We start from the raw sequence: 22,139 nt of genomic DNA, 5'->3' as shown, positions 1-22,139 counted from the left end.
TTCTCCAAACTGTCCAAGCTTCTCCAAACTTGCCAAGCTTCTCCAAACTGGCCAACTTACTCTAAACTGGCCAAGCTTCTCCAAACCGGAAAAACTACTCCAAACTGGTCAAGCTTCTCCAAACTGGCCAAGCTTCTCCAATACGGAAAAGCTTCTCCAAACTGGCCAAGCTTCTCCAAACTGGTCGAGCTTCTCCAAACCGGCAAAACTTCTCCAATCTGGCCAAGCTTCTCCAAACCGCAAAAACTACTCCAAACTGGTCAAGCTTCTCCAAACTGGCCAAGCTTCTCCAATACGGAAAAGCTTCTCCAAACTGGCCAAGCTTCTCCAAACTGGTCGAGCTTCTCCAAACCGGCAAAACTTCTCCAATCTGGCCAAGCTTCTCCAAACCGGAAAAACTTCTCCAAACTGGCCAAGCATTTCCAAACCGGAAAAGCTTCTCCAAACTGGCCAAGCTTCTCCAAACTGGTCGAGCTTCTCCAAACCGGCAAAACTTTTCCAAACTGGCCAAGCATTTCAAAACCGGAAAAACTTCTCCAAACTGGCCGAGCTTCTCCAAACTTGTCAAGGTTCTCCAAACCGGCAAAACTTCTCCAAATTGGCGAAGCTTCTCCAAACCGGATAAACATCTCCAAACTGGCCAAGCTCCTCCAAACTGGAAAAGCTTATCCAAACCGGCAAAAACTTCTCCAAACTGGCCAAGCTTCTTCAAACTGGCCAAGCTTCTCCAAACCGGAAAAACTTCTCCAAACTGGCCAAGCTTCTCAAAACCGGCCAAGCTTCTCAAAACCGGAAATGCTTCTCCAAACTGGCCAAGCTTCTCCAAACTTGTCAAGCTTCTCCAAACCGGCAAATCTTCTCCAAACTGGCCAAGCTTCTCCAAACTGGAAAAACTTATCCAAACCGGCAAAAACTTCTCCAAACTGGACAAGCTTCTCCAAACCGGCCAAGCTTCTCAAAACCGGAAATGCTTCTCCAAACTGGCCAAGCTTCTCCAAACTTGTCAAGCTTCTCCAAACCGGCAAATCTTCTCCAAACTGGCCAAGCTTCTCCAAACCGGCCAAGCTTCTCCAAACCGGAAAAACTTCTCCAAACTGGCCAAGCTTCTCCAAACCTGCAAAACTTCTCCAAACTGGCCAAGCTTCTCCAAACCGGAAAAACTTCTCCAAACTGTCCAAGCTTCTCCAAACTTGCCAAGCTTCTCCAAACTGGCCAACTTACTCTAAACTGGCCAAGCTTCTCCAAACCGGAAAAACTACTCCAAACTGGTCAAGCTTCTCCAAACTGGCCAAGCTTCTCCAATACGGAAAAGCTTCTCCAAACTGGCCAAGCTTCTCCAAACTGGTCGAGCTTCTCCAAACCGGCAAAACTTCTCCAATCTGGCCAAGCTTCTCCAAACCGCAAAAACTACTCCAAACTGGTCAAGCTTCTCCAAACTGGCCAAGCTTCTCCAATACGGAAAAGCTTCTCCAAACTGGCCAAGCTTCTCCAAACTGGTCGAGCTTCTCCAAACCGGCAAAACTTCTCCAATCTGGCCAAGCTTCTCCAAACCGGAAAAACTTCTCCAAACTGGCCAAGCTTCTCCAAACTGGCCAAGCTTCTCCAATACTGATAAGCTTCTCCAAACTGGCCAAGCTTCTCCAAACTGGCCAAGCTTCTCCAAACTGGTCAAGCTTCTCCAAACTGGAAAAACTTCTCCAAACTGGCCAAGCTTCTCCAAACCGGAAAAACATCTCCAAACTGGCCAAGCTTCTCAAAATGGGAAAAACTTCTCCAAACTGGCCAAGCTTCTCCAAACCGGAAAAGCTTCTCCAAACTGGCCAAGCTTCTCCAAACCGGCAAAACTTCTTCAAACTGGCCAAGCTTCTCCAAACCGGAAAAACATCTCCAAACTGGCCAAGCTTCTCCAAACCGGAAAAGCTTCTCCAAACTGGCCGAGCTTCTCCAAACTGGCCAAGCTTCTCAAAACTGGCCAAGCATCTCCAAACTGGCGAAGCTTCTCCAAACCGCAAAAACATCTCCAAACTTGCCATGCTTCTCCAAACTGGCCAAGCTTCTCCAAACTGGCCAAGCTTCTCCAAACCGGCCAGGCTTCTCAAAACCCGAAAAACTTATCCAAACTGGCCAAGCTTCTCCAAACCGGAAAAACTTCTCCAAACTGTCCAAGCTTCACCAAACTTGCCAAGCTTCTCCAAACTGGCCAACTTACTCTAAACTGGCCAAGCTTCTCCAAACCGGAAAAACTACTCCAAACTGGTCAAGCTTCTCCAAACTGGCCAAGCTTCTCCAATACGGAAAAGCTTCTCCAAACTGGCCAAGCTTCTCCAAACTGGTCGAGCTTCTCCAAACCGGCAAAACTTCTCCAATCTGGCCAAGCTTCTCCAAACCGGAAAAACTTCTCCAAACTGGCCAAGCATTTCCAAACCGGAAAAACTTCTCCAAACTGGCCGAGCTTCTCCAAACTTGTCAAGGTTCTCCAAACCGGCAAAACTTCTCCAAATTGGCGAAGCTTCTCCAAACCGGAAAAACTTCTCCAAATTGGCCAAGCTTCTCCAAACCGGCAAAACTTCTTCAAACTGGCCAAGCTTCTCCAAACTGGAAAAGCTTCTCCAAACTGGCCGAGCTTCTCCAAACTGGCCAAGCATTTCCAAACCGGATAAACATCTCCAAACTGGCCAAGCTCCTCCAAACTGGAAAAGCTTATCCAAACCGGCAAAAACTTCTCCAAACTGGCCAAGCTTCTCAAAACCGGAAAAACTTCTCCAAACTGGCCAAGCTTCTCCAAACTGGAAAAGCTTCTCCAAACTGGCCGAGCTTCTCCAAACTGGCCAAGCTTCTCAAAACTGTCCAAGCTTCTCCAAACTGGCGAAGCTTCTCCAAACCGCAAAAACTTCTCCAAACTGGCCATGCTTCTCCAAACTGGCCAAGCTCCTCCAAACTGGCCAAGCTTCTCCAAACCGGAAAAACTTCTCCAAACTGGCCAAGCTTCTCCAAACCTGCAAAACTTCTCCAAACTGGCCAAGCTTCTCCAAACTGGCCAAGCTTCTCCAAACCGGAAAAACTTATCCAAACTGGTCAAGCTTCTCCAAACTGGCCGAGCTTCTCCAATACTGATAAGCTTCTCCAAACTGGCCAAGCTTCTCCAAACTGGTCAAGCTTCTCCAAACCGGAAAAACTTCTCCAAACTGGCCAAGCTTCTCAAAACCGGAAATGCTTCTCCAAACTGGCCAAGCTTCTCCAAACTTGTCAAGCTTCTCCATACCGGCAAAACTTCTCCAAATTGGCCAAGCTTCTCCAAACCGGCCAAGCTTCTCCAAACCGGAAAAACTTCTCTAAACTGGACAAGCTTTTCCAAACCGGAAAAACATCTCCAAACTGGCCAAGCTCCTCCAAACCGGAAAAACTTATCCATATTTGTCAAGCTTCTCCAAACCGGAAAAACTTATCCAAACTTGCCAAGCTTCTCCAAACCGGCAAAACTTCTTCAAACTGGCCAAGCTTCTCCAAACCGGAAAAACATCTCCAAACTGGCCAAGCTTCTCAAAATGGGAAAAACTTCTCCAAACTGGCCAAGCCGGAGAAGCTTCTCCAAACTGGCCAAGCTTCTCCAAACCGGCAAAACTTCTTCAAACTGGCCAAGCTTCTCCAAACCGGAAAAACATCTCCAAACTGGCCAAGCTTCTCAAAACGGGAAAAACTTCTCCAAACTGGCCAAGCTTCTCCAAACCGGAAAAGCTTCTCCAAACTGGCCGAGCTTCTCCAAACTGGCCAAGCTTCTCAAAACTGGCCAAGCATCTCCAAACTGGCGAAGCTTCTCCAAACCGCAAAAACATCTCCAAACTTGCCATGCTTCTCCAAACTGGCCAAGCTTCTCCAAACTGGCCAAACTTCTTCAAACTGGCCAAGCTTCTCCAAACCGGAAAAACTTCTCCAAACTGGCCAAGCTTCTCCAAACCGGCCAAGCTTCTCAAAACCCGAAAAACTTATCCAAACTTGCCAAGCTTCTCCAAACCGGCAAAGCTTCTCCAAACCGCAAAAACTTCTCCAAACTGGCCGAGCTTCTCCAAATTGGCCAAGCTTCTCAAAACTGGCCAAGCTTCTCCAAACTGGCCAAGCTCCTCCAAACTGGCCAAGCTTCTCCAAACCGGAAAACTTCTCCAAACTGGCCAAGCTTCTCCAAACTGGCCAAGCTTCTCCAATACTGATAAGCTTCTCCAAACTGGCCAAGCTTCTCCAAACTGGCCAAGCTTCTCCAAACTGGTCAAGCTTCTCCAAACCGGAAAAACTTCTCCAAACTGGCCAAGCTTCTCAAAACCGGAAATGCTTCTCCAAACTGGCCAAGCTTCTCCGAACTTGTCAAGCTTCTCCATACCGGCAAAACTTCTCCAAATTGGCCAAGCTTCTCCAAACCGGAAAACATCTCCAAACTGGCCAAGCTCCTCCAAACCGGAAAAACTTATCCATATTTGTCAAGCTTCTCCAAACCGGAAAAACTTATCCAAACTTGTCAAGCTTCTCCATACCGGCAAAACTTCTCCAAATTGGCCAAGCTTCTCCAAACCGGCCAAGCTTCTCCAGACTGGAAAAACTTCTCCAAACTGGACAAGCTTTTCCAAACCGGAAAAACATCTCCAAACTGGCCAAGCTCCTCCAAACCGGAAAAACTTATCCAAACTTGCCAAGCTTCTCCAAACCGGCAAAACTTCTCCAAACTGGCCAAGCTTCTCCAAACCGGAAAAGCTTCTCCAAACTGCCGAGCTTCTCCAAACTGGTCAAGCTTCTCAAAACTGGCCAAGCATCTCCAAACTGGCGAAGCTTCTCCAAACCGCAAAAACATCTCCAAACTGGCCATGCTTCTCCAAACTGGCCAAGCTTCTCCAAACTGGCCAAGCTTCTCCAAACCGGAAAAACTTCTCCAAACTGGCCAAGCTTCTCCAAACCGGCCAAGCTTCACAAAACCGGAAATGCTTCTACAAACTGGCCAAGCTTCTCCAAACATGTTAAGCTTCTCCAAACCGGCAAATCTTCTCCAAACTGGCCACGCTTCTCCGAACCGGAAAAAGTTATCCAAACCGGCAAAAACTTCTCCAAACTGGCCATGCTTCTCCAAACTGGCCAAGCTCATCCAAACTGGCCAAGCTTCTCCAAACCTGCAAAACTTCTCCAAACTGGCCAAGCTTCTCCAAACTGGCCAAGCTTATCCAAACCGGAAAAACGTATCCAAACTGGTCAAGCTTCTCTAAACTGGCCAAGCTTCTCCAATACTGATAAGCTTCTCCAAACTGGCCAAGCTTCTCCAAACTGGCCAAGCTTCTCCAAACTGGTCAAGCATCTCCAAACCGGAAAAACATCTCCAAACTGGCCAAGCTCCTCCAAACTGGAAAAACTTATCCAAACTTGCCAAGCTTCTCCAAACCGGCAAAACTTCTCCAAACTGGCCAAGCTTCTCCAAACCGGAAAAGCTTCTCCAAACTGCCGAGCTTCTCCAAACTGGCCAAGCTTCTCAAAACTGGCCAAGCATCTCCAAACTGGCGAAGCTTCTCCAAACCGCAAAAACATCTCCAAACTGGCCATGCTTCTCCAAACTGGCCAAGCTTCTCCAAACTGGCCAAGCTTCTTCAAACTGGCCAAGCTTCTCCAAACCGGAAAAACTTCTCCAAACTGGCCAAGCTTCTCCAAACCGGCCAAGCTTCTCAAAACCGGAAATGCTTCTCCAAACCGGCCAAGCTTCTCAAAACCGGAAATGCTTCTCCAAACTGGCCAAGCTTCTCCAAACATGTTAAGCTTCTCCAAACCGGCAAATCTTCTCCAAACTGGCCAAGCTTCTCCGAACCGGAAAAAGTTATCCAAACCGGCAAAAACTTCTCCAAACTGGCCATGCTTCTCCAAACTGGCCAAGCTCATCCAAACTGGCCAAGCTTCTCCAAACCGGAAAAACTTCTCCAAACTGGCCAAGCTTCTCCAAACCTGCAAAACTTCTCCAAACTGGCCAAGCTTCTCCAAACCGGAAAAACTTATCCAAACTGGCCAAGCTTCTCCAAACTGGTCAAGCTTCTCCAAACCGGAAAAACTTCTCAAAACTGGCCAAGCTTCTCAAAACCGGAAATGCTTCTCCAAACTGGCCAAGCTTCTCCAAACTTGTCAAGCTTCTCCATACCGGCAAAACTTCTCCAAATTGGCCAAGCTTCTCCAAACCGGCCAAGCTTCTCCAAACCGGAAAAACTTCTCCAAACTGGACAAGCTTTTCCAAACCGGAAAAACATCTCCAAACTGGCCAAGCTCCTCCAAACCGGAAAAACGTATCCATATTTGTCAAGCTTCTCCAAACCGGAAAAACTTATCCAAACTTGCCAAGCTTCTCCAAACCGGCAAAACTTCTTCAAACTGGCCAAGCTTCTCCAAACCGGAAAAACATCTCCAAACTGGCCAAGCTTCTCAAAACGGGAAAAACATCTCCAAACTGGCCAAGCTTCTCAAAACGGGAAAAACTTCTCCAAACTGGCCAAGCTTCTCCAAACCGGAAAAGCTTCTCCAAACTGGCCGAGCTTCTCCAAACTGGCCAAGCTTCTCAAAACTGGCCAAGCATCTCCAAACTGGCGAAGCTTCTCCAAACCGCAAAAACATCTCCAAACTTGCCATGCTTCTCCAAACTGGCCAAGCTTCTCCAAACTGGCCAAGCTTCTTCAAACTGGCCAAGCTTCTCCAAACCGGAAAAACTTCTCCAAACTGGCCAAGCTTCTCCAAACCGGCCAAGCTTCTCAAAACCGGAAATGCTTCTCCAAACTGGCCAAGCTTCTCCAAACATGTTAAGCTTCTCCAAACCGGCAAATCTTCTCCAAACTGGCCAAGCTTCTCCGAACCGGAAAAAGTTATCCAAACCGGCAAAAACTTCTCCAAACTGGCCATGCTTCTCCAAACTGGCCAAGCTCATCCAAACTGGCCAAGCTTCTCCAAACCGGAAAAACTTCTCCAAACTGGCCAAGCTTCTCCAAACCTGCAAAACTTCTCCAAACTGGCCAAGCTTCTCCAAACCGGAAAAACTTATCCAAACTGGCCAAGCTTCTCCAAACTGGTCAAGCTTCTCCAAACCGGAAAAACTTCTCCAAACTGGCCAAGCTTCTCAAAACCGGAAATGCTTCTCCAAACTGGCCAAGCTTCTCCAAACTTGTCAAGCTTCTCCATACCGGCAAAACTTCTCCAAATTGGCCAAGCTTCTCCAAACCGGCCAAGCTTCTCCAAACCGGAAAAACTTCTCCAAACTGGACAAGCTTTTCCAAACCGGAAAAACATCTCCAAACTGGCCAAGCTCCTCCAAACCGGAAAAACGTATCCATATTTGTCAAGCTTCTCCAAACCGGAAAAACTTATCCAAACTTGCCAAGCTTCTCCAAACCGGCAAAACTTCTTCAAACTGGCCAAGCTTCTCCAAACCGGAAAAACATCTCCAAACTGGCCAAGCTTCTCAAAACGGGAAAAACATCTCCAAACTGGCCAAGCTTCTCAAAACGGGAAAAACTTCTCCAAACTGGCCAAGCTTCTCCAAACCGGAAAAGCTTCTCCAAACTGGCCGAGCTTCTCCAAACTGGCCAAGCTTCTCAAAACTGGCCAAGCATCTCCAAACTGGCGAAGCTTCTCCAAACCGCAAAAACATCTCCAAACTTGCCATGCTTCTCCAAACTGGCCAAGCTTCTCCAAACTGGCCAAGCTTCTTCAAACTGGCCAAGCTTCTCCAAACCGGAAAAACTTCTCCAAACTGGCCAAGCTTCTCCAAACCGGCCAAGCTTCTCAAAACCCGAAAAACTTATCCAAACTTGCCAAGCTTCTCCAAACTGGCGAAGTTTCTCCAAACCGCAAAAACATCTCCAAACTGGCCATGCTTCTCCAAACTGGCCAAGCACCTCCAAACTGGCCAAGCTTCTCCAAACCGGAAAACTTCTCCAAACTGGCCAAGCTTCTCCAAACCGGAAAAACTTCTCCAAACTGGCCAAGCTTCTCCAACCCGGCCAAGCTTCTCAAAACCGGAAATGCTTCTCCAAACTGGCCAAGCTTCTCCAAACATGTTAAGCTTCTCCAAACCGGCAAATCTTCTCCAAACTGGCCAAGCTTCTCCGAACCGGAAAAAGTTATCCAAACCGCAAAAACATCTCCAAACTGGCCATGCTTCTCCAAACTGGCCAAGCACCTCCAAACTGGCCAAGCTTCTCCAAACCGGAAAACTTCTCCAAACTGGCCAAGCTTCTCCAAACCGGAAAAACTTCTCCAAACTGGCCAAGCTTCTCCAACCCGGCCAAGCTTCTCAAAACCGGAAATGCTTCTCCAAACTGGCCAAGCTTCTCCAAACATGTTAAGCTTCTCCAAACCGGCAAATCTTCTCCAAACTGGCCAAGCTTCTCCGAACCGGAAAAAGTTATCCAAACCGGCAAAAACTTCTCCAAACTGGACAAGCTTCTCCAAACTGGCCAAGCTTCTCCAAACTTGTCAAGCTTCTCCAAACCGGCAAATCTTCTCCAAACTGGCCAAGCTTCTCCAAACCGGAAAAACTTATCCAAACCGGCAAAAACTTCTCCAAACTGGACAAGCTTCTCCAAACCGGCCAAGCTTCTCAAAACCGGAAATGCTTCTCCAAACTGGCCAAGCTTCTCCAAACTTGTCAAGCTTCTCCAAACCGGCAAATCTTCTCCAAACTGGCCAAGCTTCTCAAAACCGGAAATGCTTCTCCAAACTGGCCAAGCTTCTCCAAACTTGTCAAGCTTCTCCAAACCGGCAAATCTTCTCCAAACTGGCCAAGCACCTCCAAACTGGCCAAGCTTCTCCAAACCGGAAAACTTCTCCAAACTGGCCAAGCTTCTCCAAAACGGAAAAGCTTCTCCAAACTGCCGAGCTTCTCCAAACTGGCCAAGCTTCTCAAAACTGGCCAAGCTTCTTCAAACTGGCCAAGCTTCTCCAAACCGGAAAAACTTCTCCAAACTGGCCAAGCTTCTCCAAACCGGCCAAGCTTCTCAAAACCGGAAATGCTTCTCCAAACTGGCCAAGCTTCTCCAAACATGTTAAGCTTCTCCAAACCGGCAAATCTTCTCCAAACTGGCCAAGCTTCTCCGAACCGGAAAAAGTTATCCAAACCGGCAAAAACTTCTCCAAACTGGCCATGCTTCTTCAAACTGGCCAAGCTCATCCAAACTGGCCAAGCTTCTCCAAACCGGAAAAACTTCTCCAAACTGGCCAAGCTTCTCCAAACCTGCAAAACTTCTCCAAACTGGCCAAGCTTCTCCAAACTGGCCAAGCTTCTCCAAACCGGAAAAACTTATCCAAACTGGTCAAGCTTCTCCAAACTGGCCAAGCTTCTCCAATACTGATAAGCTTCTCCAAACTGGCCAAGCTTCTCCAAACTGGCCAAGCTTCTCCAAACTGGTCAAGCTTCTCCAAACCGGAAAAACATCTCCAAACTGGCCAAGCTCCTCCAAACCGGAAAAACTTATCCATATTTGTCAAGCTTCTCCAAACCGGAAAAACTTATCCAAACTTGCCAAGCTTCTCCAAACCGGCAAAACTTCTCCAAACTGGCCAAGCTTCTCCAAACTGGCCAAGCACCTCCAAACTGGCCAAGCTTCTCCAAACCGGAAAACTTCTCCAAACTGGCCAAGCTTCTCCAAACTGGAAAAACTTCTCCAAACTGGCCAAGCTTCTCCAACCCGGCCAAGCTTCTCAAAACCGGAAATGCTTCTCCAAACTGGCCAAGCTTCTCCAAACATGTTAAGCTTCTCCAAACCGGCAAATCTTCTCCAAACTGGCCAAGCTTCTCCGAACCGGAAAAAGTTATCCAAACCGGCAAAAACTTCTCCAAACTGGACAAGCTTCTCCAAACTGGCCAAGCTTCTCCAAACTTGTCAAGCTTCTCCAAACCGGCAAATCTTCTCCAAACTGGCCAAGCTTCTCCAAACCGGAAAAACTTATCCAAACCGGCAAAAACTTCTCCAAACTGGACAAGCTTCTCCAAACCGGCCAAGCTTCTCAAAACCGGAAATGCTTCTCCAAACTGGCCAAGCTTCTCCAAACTTGTCAAGCTTCTCCAAACCGCAAATCTTCTCCAAACTGGCCAAGCTTCTCAAAACCGGAAATGCTTCTCCAAACTGGCCAAGCTTCTCCAAACTTGTCAAGCTTCTCCAAACCGGCAAATCTTCTCCAAACTGGCCAAGCACCTCCAAACTGGCCAAGCTTCTCCAAACCGGAAAACTTCTCCAAACTGGCCAAGCTTCTCCAAAACGGAAAAGCTTCTCCAAACTGCCGAGCTTCTCCAAACTGGCCAAGCTTCTCAAAACTGGCCAAGCTTCTTCAAACTGGCCAAGCTTCTCCAAACCGGAAAAACTTCTCCAAACTGGCCAAGCTTCTCCAAACCGGCCAAGCTTCTCAAAACCGGAAATGCTTCTCCAAACTGGCCAAGCTTCTCCAAACATGTTAAGCTTCTCCAAACCGGCAAATCTTCTCCAAACTGGCCAAGCTTCTCCGAACCGGAAAAAGTTATCCAAACCGGCAAAAACTTCTCCAAACTGGCCATGCTTCTTCAAACTGGCCAAGCTCATCCAAACTGGCCAAGCTTCTCCAAACCGGAAAAACTTCTCCAAACTGGCCAAGCTTCTCCAAACCTGCAAAACTTCTCCAAACTGGCCAAGCTTCTCCAAACTGGCCAAGCTTCTCCAAACCGGAAAAACTTATCCAAACTGGTCAAGCTTCTCCAAACTGGCCAAGCTTCTCCAATACTGATAAGCTTCTCCAAACTGGCCAAGCTTCTCCAAACTGGCCAAGCTTCTCCAAACTGGTCAAGCTTCTCCAAACCGGAAAAACATCTCCAAACTGGCCAAGCTCCTCCAAACCGGAAAAACTTATCCATATTTGTCAAGCTTCTCCAAACTGGAAAAACTTATCCAAACTTGCCAAGCTTCTCCAAACCGGCAAAACTTCTCCAAACTGGCCAAGCTCCTCCAAACCGGAAAAACGTATCCAAACATGTTAAGCTTCTCCAAACCGGCAAATCTTCTCCAAACTGGCCAAGCTTCTCCGAACCGGAAAAAGTTATCCAAACCGGCAAAAACTTCTCCAAACTGGCCATGCTTCTCCAAACTGGCCAAGCTCATCCAAACTGGCCAAGCTTCTCCAAACCGGAAAAACTTCTCCAAACTGGCCAAGCTTCTCCAAACCTGCAAAACTTCTCCAAACTGGCCAAGCTTCTCCAAACCGGAAAAACTTATCCAAACTGGTCAAGTTTCTCCAAACTGGCCAAGCTTCTCCAATACTGATAAGCTTCTCCAAACTGGCCAAGCTTCTCCAAACTGGCCAAGCTTCTCCAAACTGGTCAAGCTTCTCCAAACCGGAAAAACTTCTCCAAACTGGCCAAGCTTCTCAAAACCGGAAATGCTTCTCCAAACTGGCCAAGCTTCTCCAAACTTGTCAAGCTTCTCCATACCGGCAAAACTTCTCCAAATTGGCCAAGCTTCTCCAAACCGGCCAAGCTTCTCCAAACCGGAAAAACTTCTCCAAACTGGACAAGCTTTTCCAAACCGGAAAAACATCTCCAAACTGGCCAAGCTCCTCCAAACCGGAAAAACGTATCCATATTTGTCAAGCTTCTCCAAACCGGAAAAACTTATCCAAACTTGCCAAGCTTCTCCAAACCGGCAAAACTTCTTCAAACTGGCCAAGCTTCTCCAAACCGGAAAAACATCTCCAAACTGGCCAAGCTTCTCAAAACGGGAAAAACATCTCCAAACTGGCCAAGCTTCTCCAAACCGGAAAAGCTTCTCCAAACTGGCCGAGCTTCTCCAAACTGGCCAAGCTTCTCAAAACTGGCCAAGCATCTCCAAACTGGCGAAGCTTCTCCAAACCGCAAAAACATCTCCAAACTGGCCATGCTTCTCCAAACTGGCCAAGCTTCTCCAAACTGGCCAAGCTTCTTCAAACTGGCCAAGCTTCTCCAAACCGGAAAAACTTCTCCAAACTGGCCAAGCTTCTCCAAACCGGCCAAGCTTCTCAAAACCCGAAAAACTTATCCAAACTTGCCAAGCTTCTCCAAACCGGCAAAGCTTCTCCAAACCGCAAAAACTTCTCCAAACTGGCCGAGCTTCTCCAAACTGGTCAAGCTTCTCAAAACTGGCCAAGCTTCTCCAAACTGGCGAAGTTTCTCCAAACCGCAAAAACATCTCCAAACTGGCCATGCTTCTCCAAACTGGCCAAGCTACTCCAAACTGGCCAAGCTTCTCCAAACCGGAAAACTTCTCCAAACTGGCCAAGCTTCTCCAAACCGGAAAAACTTCTCCAAACTGGCCAAGCTTCTCCAAACCGGCCAAGCTTCTCAAAACCGGAAATGCTTCTCCAAACTGGCCAAGCTTCTCCAAACATGTTAAGCTTCTCCAAACCGGCAAATCTTCTCCAAACTGGCCAAGCTTCTCCGAACCGGAAAAACTTATCCAAACCGGCAACAACTTCTCCAAACTGGACAAGCTTCTCCAAACCGGCCAAGCTTCTCAAAACCGGAAATGCTTCTCCAAACTGGCCAAGCTTCTCCAAACTTGTCAAGCTTCTCCAAACCGGCAAATCTTCTCCAAACTGGCCAAGCTTCTCCAAACCGGCCAAGCTTCTCCAAACCGGAAAAACTTCTCCAAACTGGCCAAGCTTCTCCAAACCTGCAAAACTTCTCCAAACTGGCCAAGCTTCTCCAAACCGGAAAAACTTCTCCAAACTGTCCAAGCTTCTCCAAACTTGCCAAGCTTCTCCAAACTGGCCAACTTACTCTAAACTGGCCAAGCTTCTCCAAACCGGAAAAACTACTCCAAACTGGTCAAGCTTCTCCAAACTGGCCAAGCTTCTCCAATACGGAAAAGCTTCTCCAAACTGGCCAAGCTTCTCCAAACTGGTCGAGCTTCTCCAAACTGGTCGAGCTTCTCCAAACCGGCAAAACTTCTCCAATCTGGCCAAGCTTCTCCAAACCGGAAAAACTTCTCCAAACTGGCCATGCTTCTCCAAACTGGCCAAGCTCCTCCAAACTGGCCAAGCTTCTCCAAACCGGAAAACTTCTCCAAACTGGCCAAGCTTCTCCAAACTGGGCAAGCTTCTCCAAACCGGAAAAACTTCTCCAAACTGGACAAGCTTTTCCAAACCGGAAAAACATCTCCAAACTGGCCAAGCTTCTCCAAACTGGCCAAGCTTCTCCAATACTGATAAGCTTCTCCAAACCGGCCAAGCTTCTCCAAACCGGAAAAACTTCTCCAAACTGGCCAAGCTTCTCCAAACCTGCAAAACTTCTCCAAACTGGCCAAGCTTCTCCAAACCGGAAAAACTTCTCCAAACTGTCCAAGCTTCTCCAAACTTGCCAAGCTTCTCCAAACTGGCCAACTTACTCTAAACTGGCCAAGCTTCTCCAAACCGGAAAAACTACTCCAAACTGGTCAAGCTTCTCCAAACTGGCCAAGCTTCTCCAATACGGAAAAGCTTCTCCAAACTGGCCAAGCTTCTCCAAACTGGTCGAGCTTCTCCAAACTGGTCGAGCTTCTCCAAACCGGCAAAACTTCTCCAATCTGGCCAAGCTTCTCCAAACCGGAAAAACTTCTCCAAACTGGCCATGCTTCTCCAAACTGGCCAAGCTCCTCCAAACTGGGCAAGCTTCTCCAAACCGGAAAAACTTCTCCAAACTGGACAAGCTTTTCCAAACCGGAAAAACATCTCCAAACTGGCCAAGCTTCTACAAACTGGCCAAGCTTCTCCAATACTGATAAGCTTCTCCAAACTGGCCAAGCTTCGCCAAACTGGCCAAGCTTCTCCAAACTGGCCAAGCTTCTCCAAACTTGTCAAGCTTCTCCATACCGGCAAAACTTCTCCAAATTGGCCAAGCTTCTCCAAACCGGCCAAGCTTCTCCAAACCGGAAAAACTTCTCCAAACTGGACAAGCTTTTCCAAACCGGAAAAACATCTCCAAATTGGCCAAGCTCCTCCAAACCGGAAAAACGTATCCATATTTGTCAAGCTTCTCCAAACCGGAAAAACTTATCCAAACTTGCCAAGCTTCTCCAAACCGGCAAAACTTCTTCAAACTGGCCAAGCTTCTCCAAACCGGAAAAACATCTCCAAACTGGCCAAGCTTCTCAAAACGGGAAAAACTTCTCCAAACTGGCCAAGCTTCTCCAAACCGGAAAAGCTTCTCCAAACTGGCCGAGCTTCTCCAAACTGGCCAAGTTTCTCAAAACTGGCCAAGCATCTCCAAACTGGCGAAGCTTCTCCAAACCGCAAAAACATCTCCAAACTGGCCATGCTTCTCCAAACTGGCCAAGCTTCTCCAAACTGGCCAAGCTTCTTCAAACTGGCCAAGCTTCTCCAAACCGGAAAAACTTCTCCAAACTGGCCAAGCTTCTCCAAACCGGCCAAGCTTCTCAAAACCGGAAATGCTTCTCCAAACTGGCCAAGCTTCTCCAAACATGTTAAGCTTCTCCAAACCGGCAAATCTTCTCCAAACTGGCCAAGCTTCTCCAAACCGAAAAAGTTATCCAAACCGGCAAAAACTTCTCCAAACTGGACAAGCTTCTCCAAACTGGCCAAGCTTCTCCAAACTTGTCAAGCTTCTCCAAACCGGCAAATCTTCTCCAAACTGGCCAAGCTTCTCCAAACCGGAAAAACTTATCCAAACCGGCAAAAACTTCTCCAAACTGGACAAGCTTCTCCAAACCGGCCAAGCTTCTCAAAACCGGAAATGCTTCTCCAAACTGGCCAAGCTTCTCCAAACTTGTCAAGCTTCTCCAAACCGGCAAATCTTCTCCAAACTGGCCAAGCTTCTCCAAACCGGAAAAACTTCTCCAAACTGGCCAAGCTTCTCCAAACCTGCAAAACTTCTCCAAACTGGCCAAGCTTCTCCAAACCGGAAAAACTTCTCCAAACTGTCCAAGCTTCTCCAAACTTGCCAAGCTTCTCCAAACTGGCCAACTTACTCTAAACTGGCCAAGCTTCTCCAAACCGGAAAAACTACTCCAAACTGGTCAAGCTTCTCCAAACTGGCCAAGCTTCTCCAATACGGAAAAGCTTCTCCAAACTGGCCAAGCTTCTCCAATCTGGCCAAGCTTCTCCAAACCGGAAAAACTTCTCCAAACTGGCCAAGCATTTCCAAACCGGAAAAACTTCTCCAAACTGGCCGAGCTTCTCCAAACTTGTCAAGGTTCTCCAAACCGGCAAAACTTCTCCAAATTGGCGAAGCTTCTCCAAACCGGAAAAACTTCTCCAAATTGGCCAAGCTTCTCCAAACCGGCAAAACTTCTTCAAAATGGCCAAGCTTCTCCAAACCGGAAAAACTTATCCAAACTTGCCAAGCTCCAAACCGGAAAAACATCTCCAAACTGGCCAAACTCCTCCAAACTGGAAAAACTTATCCAAACCGGCAAAAACTTCTCCAAACTGGCCAAGCTTCTCAAAACCGGAAAAGCTTCTCCAAATTGGCCGAGCTTCTCCAAACTGGCCAAGCTTCTCAAAACTGTCCAAGCTTCTCCAAACTGGCCAAGCTTCTCCAAACCTGCAAAACTTCTCCAAACTGGCCAAGCTTCTCCAAACTGGCCAAGCTTCTCCAAACCGGAAAAACTTATCCAAACTGGTCATGCTTCTCCAAACTGGCCAAGCTTCTCCAATACTGATAAGCTTCTCCAAACTGGCCAAGCTTCGCCAAACTGGCCAAGCTTCTCCAAACTGGTCAAGCTTCTCCAAACCGGAAAAACTTCTCCAAACTGGCCAAGCTTCTCAAAACCGGAAATGCTTCTCCAAACTGGCCAAGCTTCTCCAAACTGGAAAAGCTTCTCCAAATTGGCCGAGCTTCTCCAAACTGGCCAAGCTTCTCAAAACTGTACAAGCTTCTCCAAACTGGCCAAGCTTCTCCAAACCTGCAAAACTTCTCCAAACTGGCCAAGCTTCTCCAAACTGGAAAAACTTATCCAAACCGGCAAAAACTTCTCCAAACTGGCCAAGCTTCTCAAAACCGGAAAAACTTCTCCAAACTGGCCAAGCTTCTCCAAACTGGAAAAGCTTCTCCAAATTGGCCGAGCTTCTCCAAACTGGCCAAGCTTCTCAAAACTGTCCAAGCTTCTCCAAACTGGCCAAGCTTCTCCAAACCTGCAAAACTTCTCCAAACTGGCCAAGCTTCTCCAAACTGGCCAAGCTTCTCCAAACCGGAAAAACTTATCCAAACTGGTCATGCTTCTCCAAACTGGCCAAGCTTCTCCAATACTGATAAGCTTCTCCAAACTGGCCAAGCTTCGCCAAACTGGCCAAGCTTCTCCAAACTGGTCAAGCTTCTCCAAACCGGAAAAACGTCTCCAAACTGGCCAAGCTTCTCAAAACCGGAAATGCTTCTCCAAACTGGCCAAGCTTCTCCAAACTTGTCAAGCTTCTCCATACCGGCAAAACTTCTCCAAATTGGCCAAGCTTCTCCAAACCGGCCAAGCTTCTCCAAACCGGAAAAACTTCTCCAAACTGGACAAGCTTTTCCAAACCGGAAAAACATCTCCAAACTGGCCAAGCTCCTCCAAACCGGAAAAACTTATCCATATTTGTCAAGCTTCTCCAAACCGGAAAAACTTATCCAAACTTGCCAAGCTTCTCCAAACCGGAAAAACATCTCCAAACTGGCCAAGCTTCTCAAAACCGGAAAAACTTCTCCAAACTGGCCAAGCTTCTCCAAACCGGAAAAGCTTCTCCAAACTTGCCGAGCTTCTCCAAACTGGCCAAGCTTCTCAAAACTGGCCAAGCATCTCCAAACTGGCGAAGCTTCTCCAAACCGCAAAAACATCTCCAAACTGGCCATGCTTCTCCAAACTGGCCAAGCTTCTCCAAACTGGCCAAGCTTCTTCAAACTGGCCAAGCTTCTCCAAACCGGAAAAACTTCTCCAAACTGGCCAAGCTTCTCCAAACCGGCCAAGCTTCTCAAAACCGGAAATACTTCTCCAAACTGGAAAAGCTTCTCCAAATTGGCCGAGCTTCTCCAAACTGGCCAAGCTTCTCAAAACTGTCCAAGCTTCTCCAAACTGGCCAAGCTTCTCCAAACCTGCAAAACTTCTCCAAACTGGCCAAGCTTCTCCAAACTGGCCAAGCTTCTCCAAACCGGAAAAACTTATCCAAACTGGTCATGCTTCTCCAAACTGGCCAAGCTTCTCCAATACTGATAAGCTTCTCCAAACTGGCCAAGCTTCGCCAAACTGGCCAAGCTTCTCCAAACTGGTCAAGCTTCTCCAAACCGGAAAAACGTCTCCAAACTGGCCAAGCTTCTCAAAACCGGAAATGCTTCTCCAATCTGGCCAAGCTTCTCCAAACTTGTCAAGCTTCTCCATACCGGCAAAACTTCTCCAAATTGGCCAAGCTTCTCCAAACCGGCCAAGCTTCTCCAAACCGGAAAAACTTCTCCAAACTGGACAAGCTTTTCCAAACCGGAAAAACATCTCCAAACTGGCCAAGCTCCTCCAAACCGGAAAAACTTATCCATATTTGTCAAGCTTCTCCAATCCGGAAAAACTTATCCAAACTTGCCAAGCTTCTCCAAACCGGAAAAACATCTCCAAACTGGCCAAGCTTCTCAAAACCGGAAAAACTTCTCCAAACTGGCCAAGCTTCTCCAAACCGGAAAAGCTTCTCCAAACTTGCCGAGCTTCTCCAAACTGGCCAAGCTTCTCAAAACTGGCCAAGCATCTCCAAACTGGCGAAGCTTCTCCAAACCGCAAAAACATCTCCAAACTGGCCATGCTTCTCCAAACTGGCCAAGCTTCTCCAAACTGGCCAAGCTTCTTCAAACTGGCCAAGCTTCTCCAAACCGGAAAAACTTCTCCAAACTGGCCAAGCTTCTCCAAACCGGCCAAGCTTCTCAAAACCGGAAATACTTCTCCAAACTGGCCAATCTTCTCCAAACTTGTCAAGCTTCTCCAAACCGGCAAATCTTCTCCAAACTGTCCAAGCTTCTCCAAACCGGAAAAACTTATCCAAACCGGCAAAAACTTCTCCAAACTGGCCAAGCTTCTCCAAACTTGTCAAGCTTCTCCAAACCGGCAAATCTTCTCCAAACTGGCCAAGCTTCTCCAAACCGGAAAAACTTATCCAAACCGGCAAAAACTTCTCCAAACTGGACAATCTTCTCCAAACCGGCCAAGCTTCTCAAAACCGGAAATGCTTCTCCAAATTGGCCAAGCTTCTCCAAACCGGCAAATCTTCTCCAAACTGGCCAAGCTTCTCCAAACCGGCCAAGCTTCTCCAAACCGGAAAAACTTCTCCAAACTGGACAAGCTTTTCCAAACCGGAAAAACATCTCCAAACTTGCCAAGCTTCTCCAAACCGGAAAAACTTATCCAAACCGGCAAAAACTTCTCCAAACTGGACAATCTTCTCCAAACCGGCCAAGCTTCTCAAAACCGGAAATGCTTCTCCAAACTGGCCAAGCTTCTCCAAACCGGCAAATCTTCTCCAAACTGGCCAAGCTTCTCCAAACCGGCCAAGCTTCTCCAAACCGGAAAAACTTCTCCAAACTGGACAAGCTTTTCCAAACCGGAAAAACATCTCCAAACTTGCCAAGCTTCTCCAAACCGGCAAAACTTCTTCAAACTGGCCAAACTTCTCCAAACCGGAAAAACATCTCCAAACTGGCCAAGCTTCTCAAAACCGGAAAAACTTCTCCAAACTGGCCAAGCTTCTCCAAACCGGAAAAACTTCTCCAAACTGGCCAAGCTTCTCCAAACTGGAAAAACTTCTCCAAACTGGCCAAGCTTCTCCAAACTGGCCAACCTTCTCCAAACCGGAAAAACTTCTCCAAACTGGCCAAGCTTCTCAAAACCGGAAAAGCTTCTCCAAACTGGCCTAGCTTCTCTAAACTTGTCAAGCTTCTCCAAACCGGCAAAACTTCTCCAAACTGGCGAAGCTTCTCCAAACCGGAAAAACTTCTCCAAACTGGCCAAGCTTCTCCAAACTGGCCAAGCTTCTCCAAACTGGGCAAGCTTCTCCAAACTGGCCAAGCTTCTCCAAACTGGCAAAGCTTCTCCAAACCGCAAAAACTTCTCCAAACTGGCCGAGCTTCTCCAAACTGGCCAAGCTTCTCAAAACTGGCCAAGCTTCTCCAAACTGGCGAAGCTTCTCCAAACCGCAAAAACATCTCCAAACTGGCCAAGCTTCTCCAAACTGGCCAAGCTTCTCCAAACTGGGCAAGCTTCTCCAAACCGGAAAACTTCTCCAAACTGGCCAAGCTTCTCCAAACCGGAAAAACTTCTCCAAACTGGACAAGCTTTTCCAAACCGTAAAAACATCTCCAAACTGGCCAAGCTTCTCAAACTGGCCAAGCTTCTCCAAACTGGAAAAACTTCTCCAAACTGGCCAAGCTTCTCCATACTTGCCAAGCTTCTCCAAACTGGCCAAGCTTCTCAAAACCGGAAAAGCTTATCCAAACTGGCCAAGCTTCTCCAAACTTGTCAAGCTTCTCCAAACCGGCAAAACTTCTCCAAACTGGCCAAGCTTCTCCAAACCGGAAAAGCTTCTCCAAACTTGCCGAGCTTCTCCAAACTGGCCAAGCTTCTCAAAACTGGCCAAGCATCTCCAAACTGGCGAAGCTTCTCCAAACCGCAAAAACATCTCCAAACTGGCCATGCTTCTCCAAACTGGCCAAGCTTCTCCAAACTGGCCAAGCTTCTTCAAACTGGCCAAGCTTCTCCAAACCGGAAAAACTTCTCCAAACTGGCCAAGCTTCTCCAAACCGGCCAAGCTTCTCAAAACCGGAAATACTTCTCCAAACTGGCCAATCTTCTCCAAACTTGTCAAGCTTCTCCAAACCGGCAAATCTTCTCCAAACTGTCCAAGCTTCTCCAAACCGGAAAAACTTATCCAAACCGGCAAAAACTTCTCCAAACTGGCCAAGCTTCTCCAAACTTGTCAAGCTTCTCCAAACCGGCAAATCTTCTCCAAACTGGCCAAGCTTCTCCAAACCGGAAAAACTTATCCAAACCGGCAAAAACTTCTCCAAACTGGACAATCTTCTCCAAACCGGCCAAGCTTCTCAAAACCGGAAATGCTTCTCCAAATTGGCCAAGCTTCTCCAAACCGGCAAATCTTCTCCAAACTGGCCAAGCTTCTCCAAACCGGCCAAGCTTCTCCAAACCGGAAAAACTTCTCCAAACTGGACAAGCTTTTCCAAACTGGCCAAAAACATCTCCAAACTTGCCAAGCTTCTCCAAACCGGAAAAACTTATCCAAACCGGCAAAAACTTCTCCAAACTGGACAATCTTCTCCAAACTGGCCAAGCTTCTCAAAACCAAATGAAAAACTTCTCCAAACTGCTTCTCCAAACTTGGCCAAGCTTCTCCAAACTGGCCAAGCTTCTCCAAACCGGAAAAATCTTCTCCAAACTGGCCAAGCTTCTCCAAACCGGCCAAGCTTCTCCAAACCGGAAAAACTTCTCCAAACTGGACAAGCTTTTCCAAACCGGAAAAACATCTCCAAACTTGCCAAGCTTCTCCAAACCGGCAAAACTTCTTCAAACTGGCCAAACTTCTCCAAACCTGGCCAAAAACGGAAAAATCTCCAAACTGGCCAAAGCTTCTCCAAAAACTGGAAAAACTTCTCCAAACTGGCCAAGCTTCTCCAAACTGGCCAACCTTCTCCAAACCGGAAAAACTTCTCCAAACTGGCCAAGCTTCTCAAAACCGGAAAAGCTTCTCCAAACTGGCCTAGCTTCTCTAAACTTGTCAAGCTTCTCCAAACCGGCAAAACTTCTCCAAACTGGCGAAGCTTCTCCAAACCGGAAAAACTTCTCCAAACTGGCCAAGCTTCTCCAAACTGGCCAAGCTTCTCCAAACTGGGCAAGCTTCTCCAAACTGGCCAAGCTTCTCCAAACTGGCAAAGCTTCTCCAAACCGCAAAAACTTCTCCAAACTGGCCGAGCTTCTCCAAACTGGCCAAGCTTCTCAAAACTGGCCAAGCTTCTCCAAACTGGCGAAGCTTCTCCAAACCGCAAAAACATCTCCAAACTGGCCAAGCTTCTCCAAACTGGCCAAGCTTCTCCAAACTGGGCAAGCTTCTCCAAACCGGAAAACTTCTCCAAACTGGCCAAGCTTCTCCAAACTGGGCAAGCTTCTCCAAACCGGAAAAACTTCTCCAAACTGGACAAGCTTTTCCAAACCGTAAAAACATCTCCAAACTGGCCAAGCTTCTCAAACTGGCCAAGCTTCTCCAAACTGGAAAAACTTCTCCAAACTGGCCAAGCTTCTCCATACTTGCCAAGCTTCTCCAAACTGGCCAAGCTTCTCAAAACCGGAAAAGCTTATCCAAACTGGCCAAGCTTCTCCAAACTTGTCAAGCTTCTCCAAACCGGCAAAACTTCTCCAAACTGGCCAAGCTTCTCCAAACCGGGAAAACTTCTCCAAACTGGCCAAGCTTCTCCAAACTTGCCAAGCTTCTCCAAACTGGAAAAACTTCTCCAAACTGGCCAAACTTCTCCAAACTGGCCAACCTTCTCCAAACTGGAAAAACTTCTCCAAACTGGCCAAGCTTCTCCAAACCGGAAAAACTTCTCCAAACTGGCCAAGCTTCTCCAAACTGGCCAAGCTTCACCAAACTGGGCAAGCTTCTCCAAACTGGCCAAGCTTCTCCAAACTGTACCACTCTAGTTCTACAATCAGTCTTGTATGTGTGTGTGTGTGTGTGTACGCGTGTCTGCATGTATGTAATTTTTAAAATTATTATTATTATTTTTATTATTATTTTTCACCAGGTAGGCAAGTTGAGAACGAGTACTCATTAACAATTGCGACTCGGCCAATAGCAGTCAGACTAATATCACATGCTTCTCTGAGGAGTGTGTGGTGTTGTGTGAGCCTGATTACTGCAACAAGCACCACAAAGACTCATTCACAACCATCACCACTTCCTGGAACCCATCTCAGCTCTAGAGAAAGAAAAATCTACACTCTGGGAAAAAAAAGATTCTGATAGAACCAAAAAGACTTTGCTTGCTTCATGCTGTATATGGCACCCCTTAAGGTTCTATAAAGAACCAACATTGTTTCCAATGGTTCAAATTTATATGGAACCCATTTTGGTTCAGTGAAGAATAACCCCTGGGGTTCTTATCAAATAGGGTTCTATATAGAACCTTC

Source organism: Oncorhynchus gorbuscha, linkage group LG19 (assembly GCF_021184085.1).
Source record: "Oncorhynchus gorbuscha isolate QuinsamMale2020 ecotype Even-year linkage group LG19, OgorEven_v1.0, whole genome shotgun sequence".
In the NCBI taxonomy this organism is placed as follows: Eukaryota; Metazoa; Chordata; class Actinopteri; order Salmoniformes; family Salmonidae; genus Oncorhynchus; species Oncorhynchus gorbuscha.
This window is presented reverse-complemented; position numbering follows the sequence as displayed.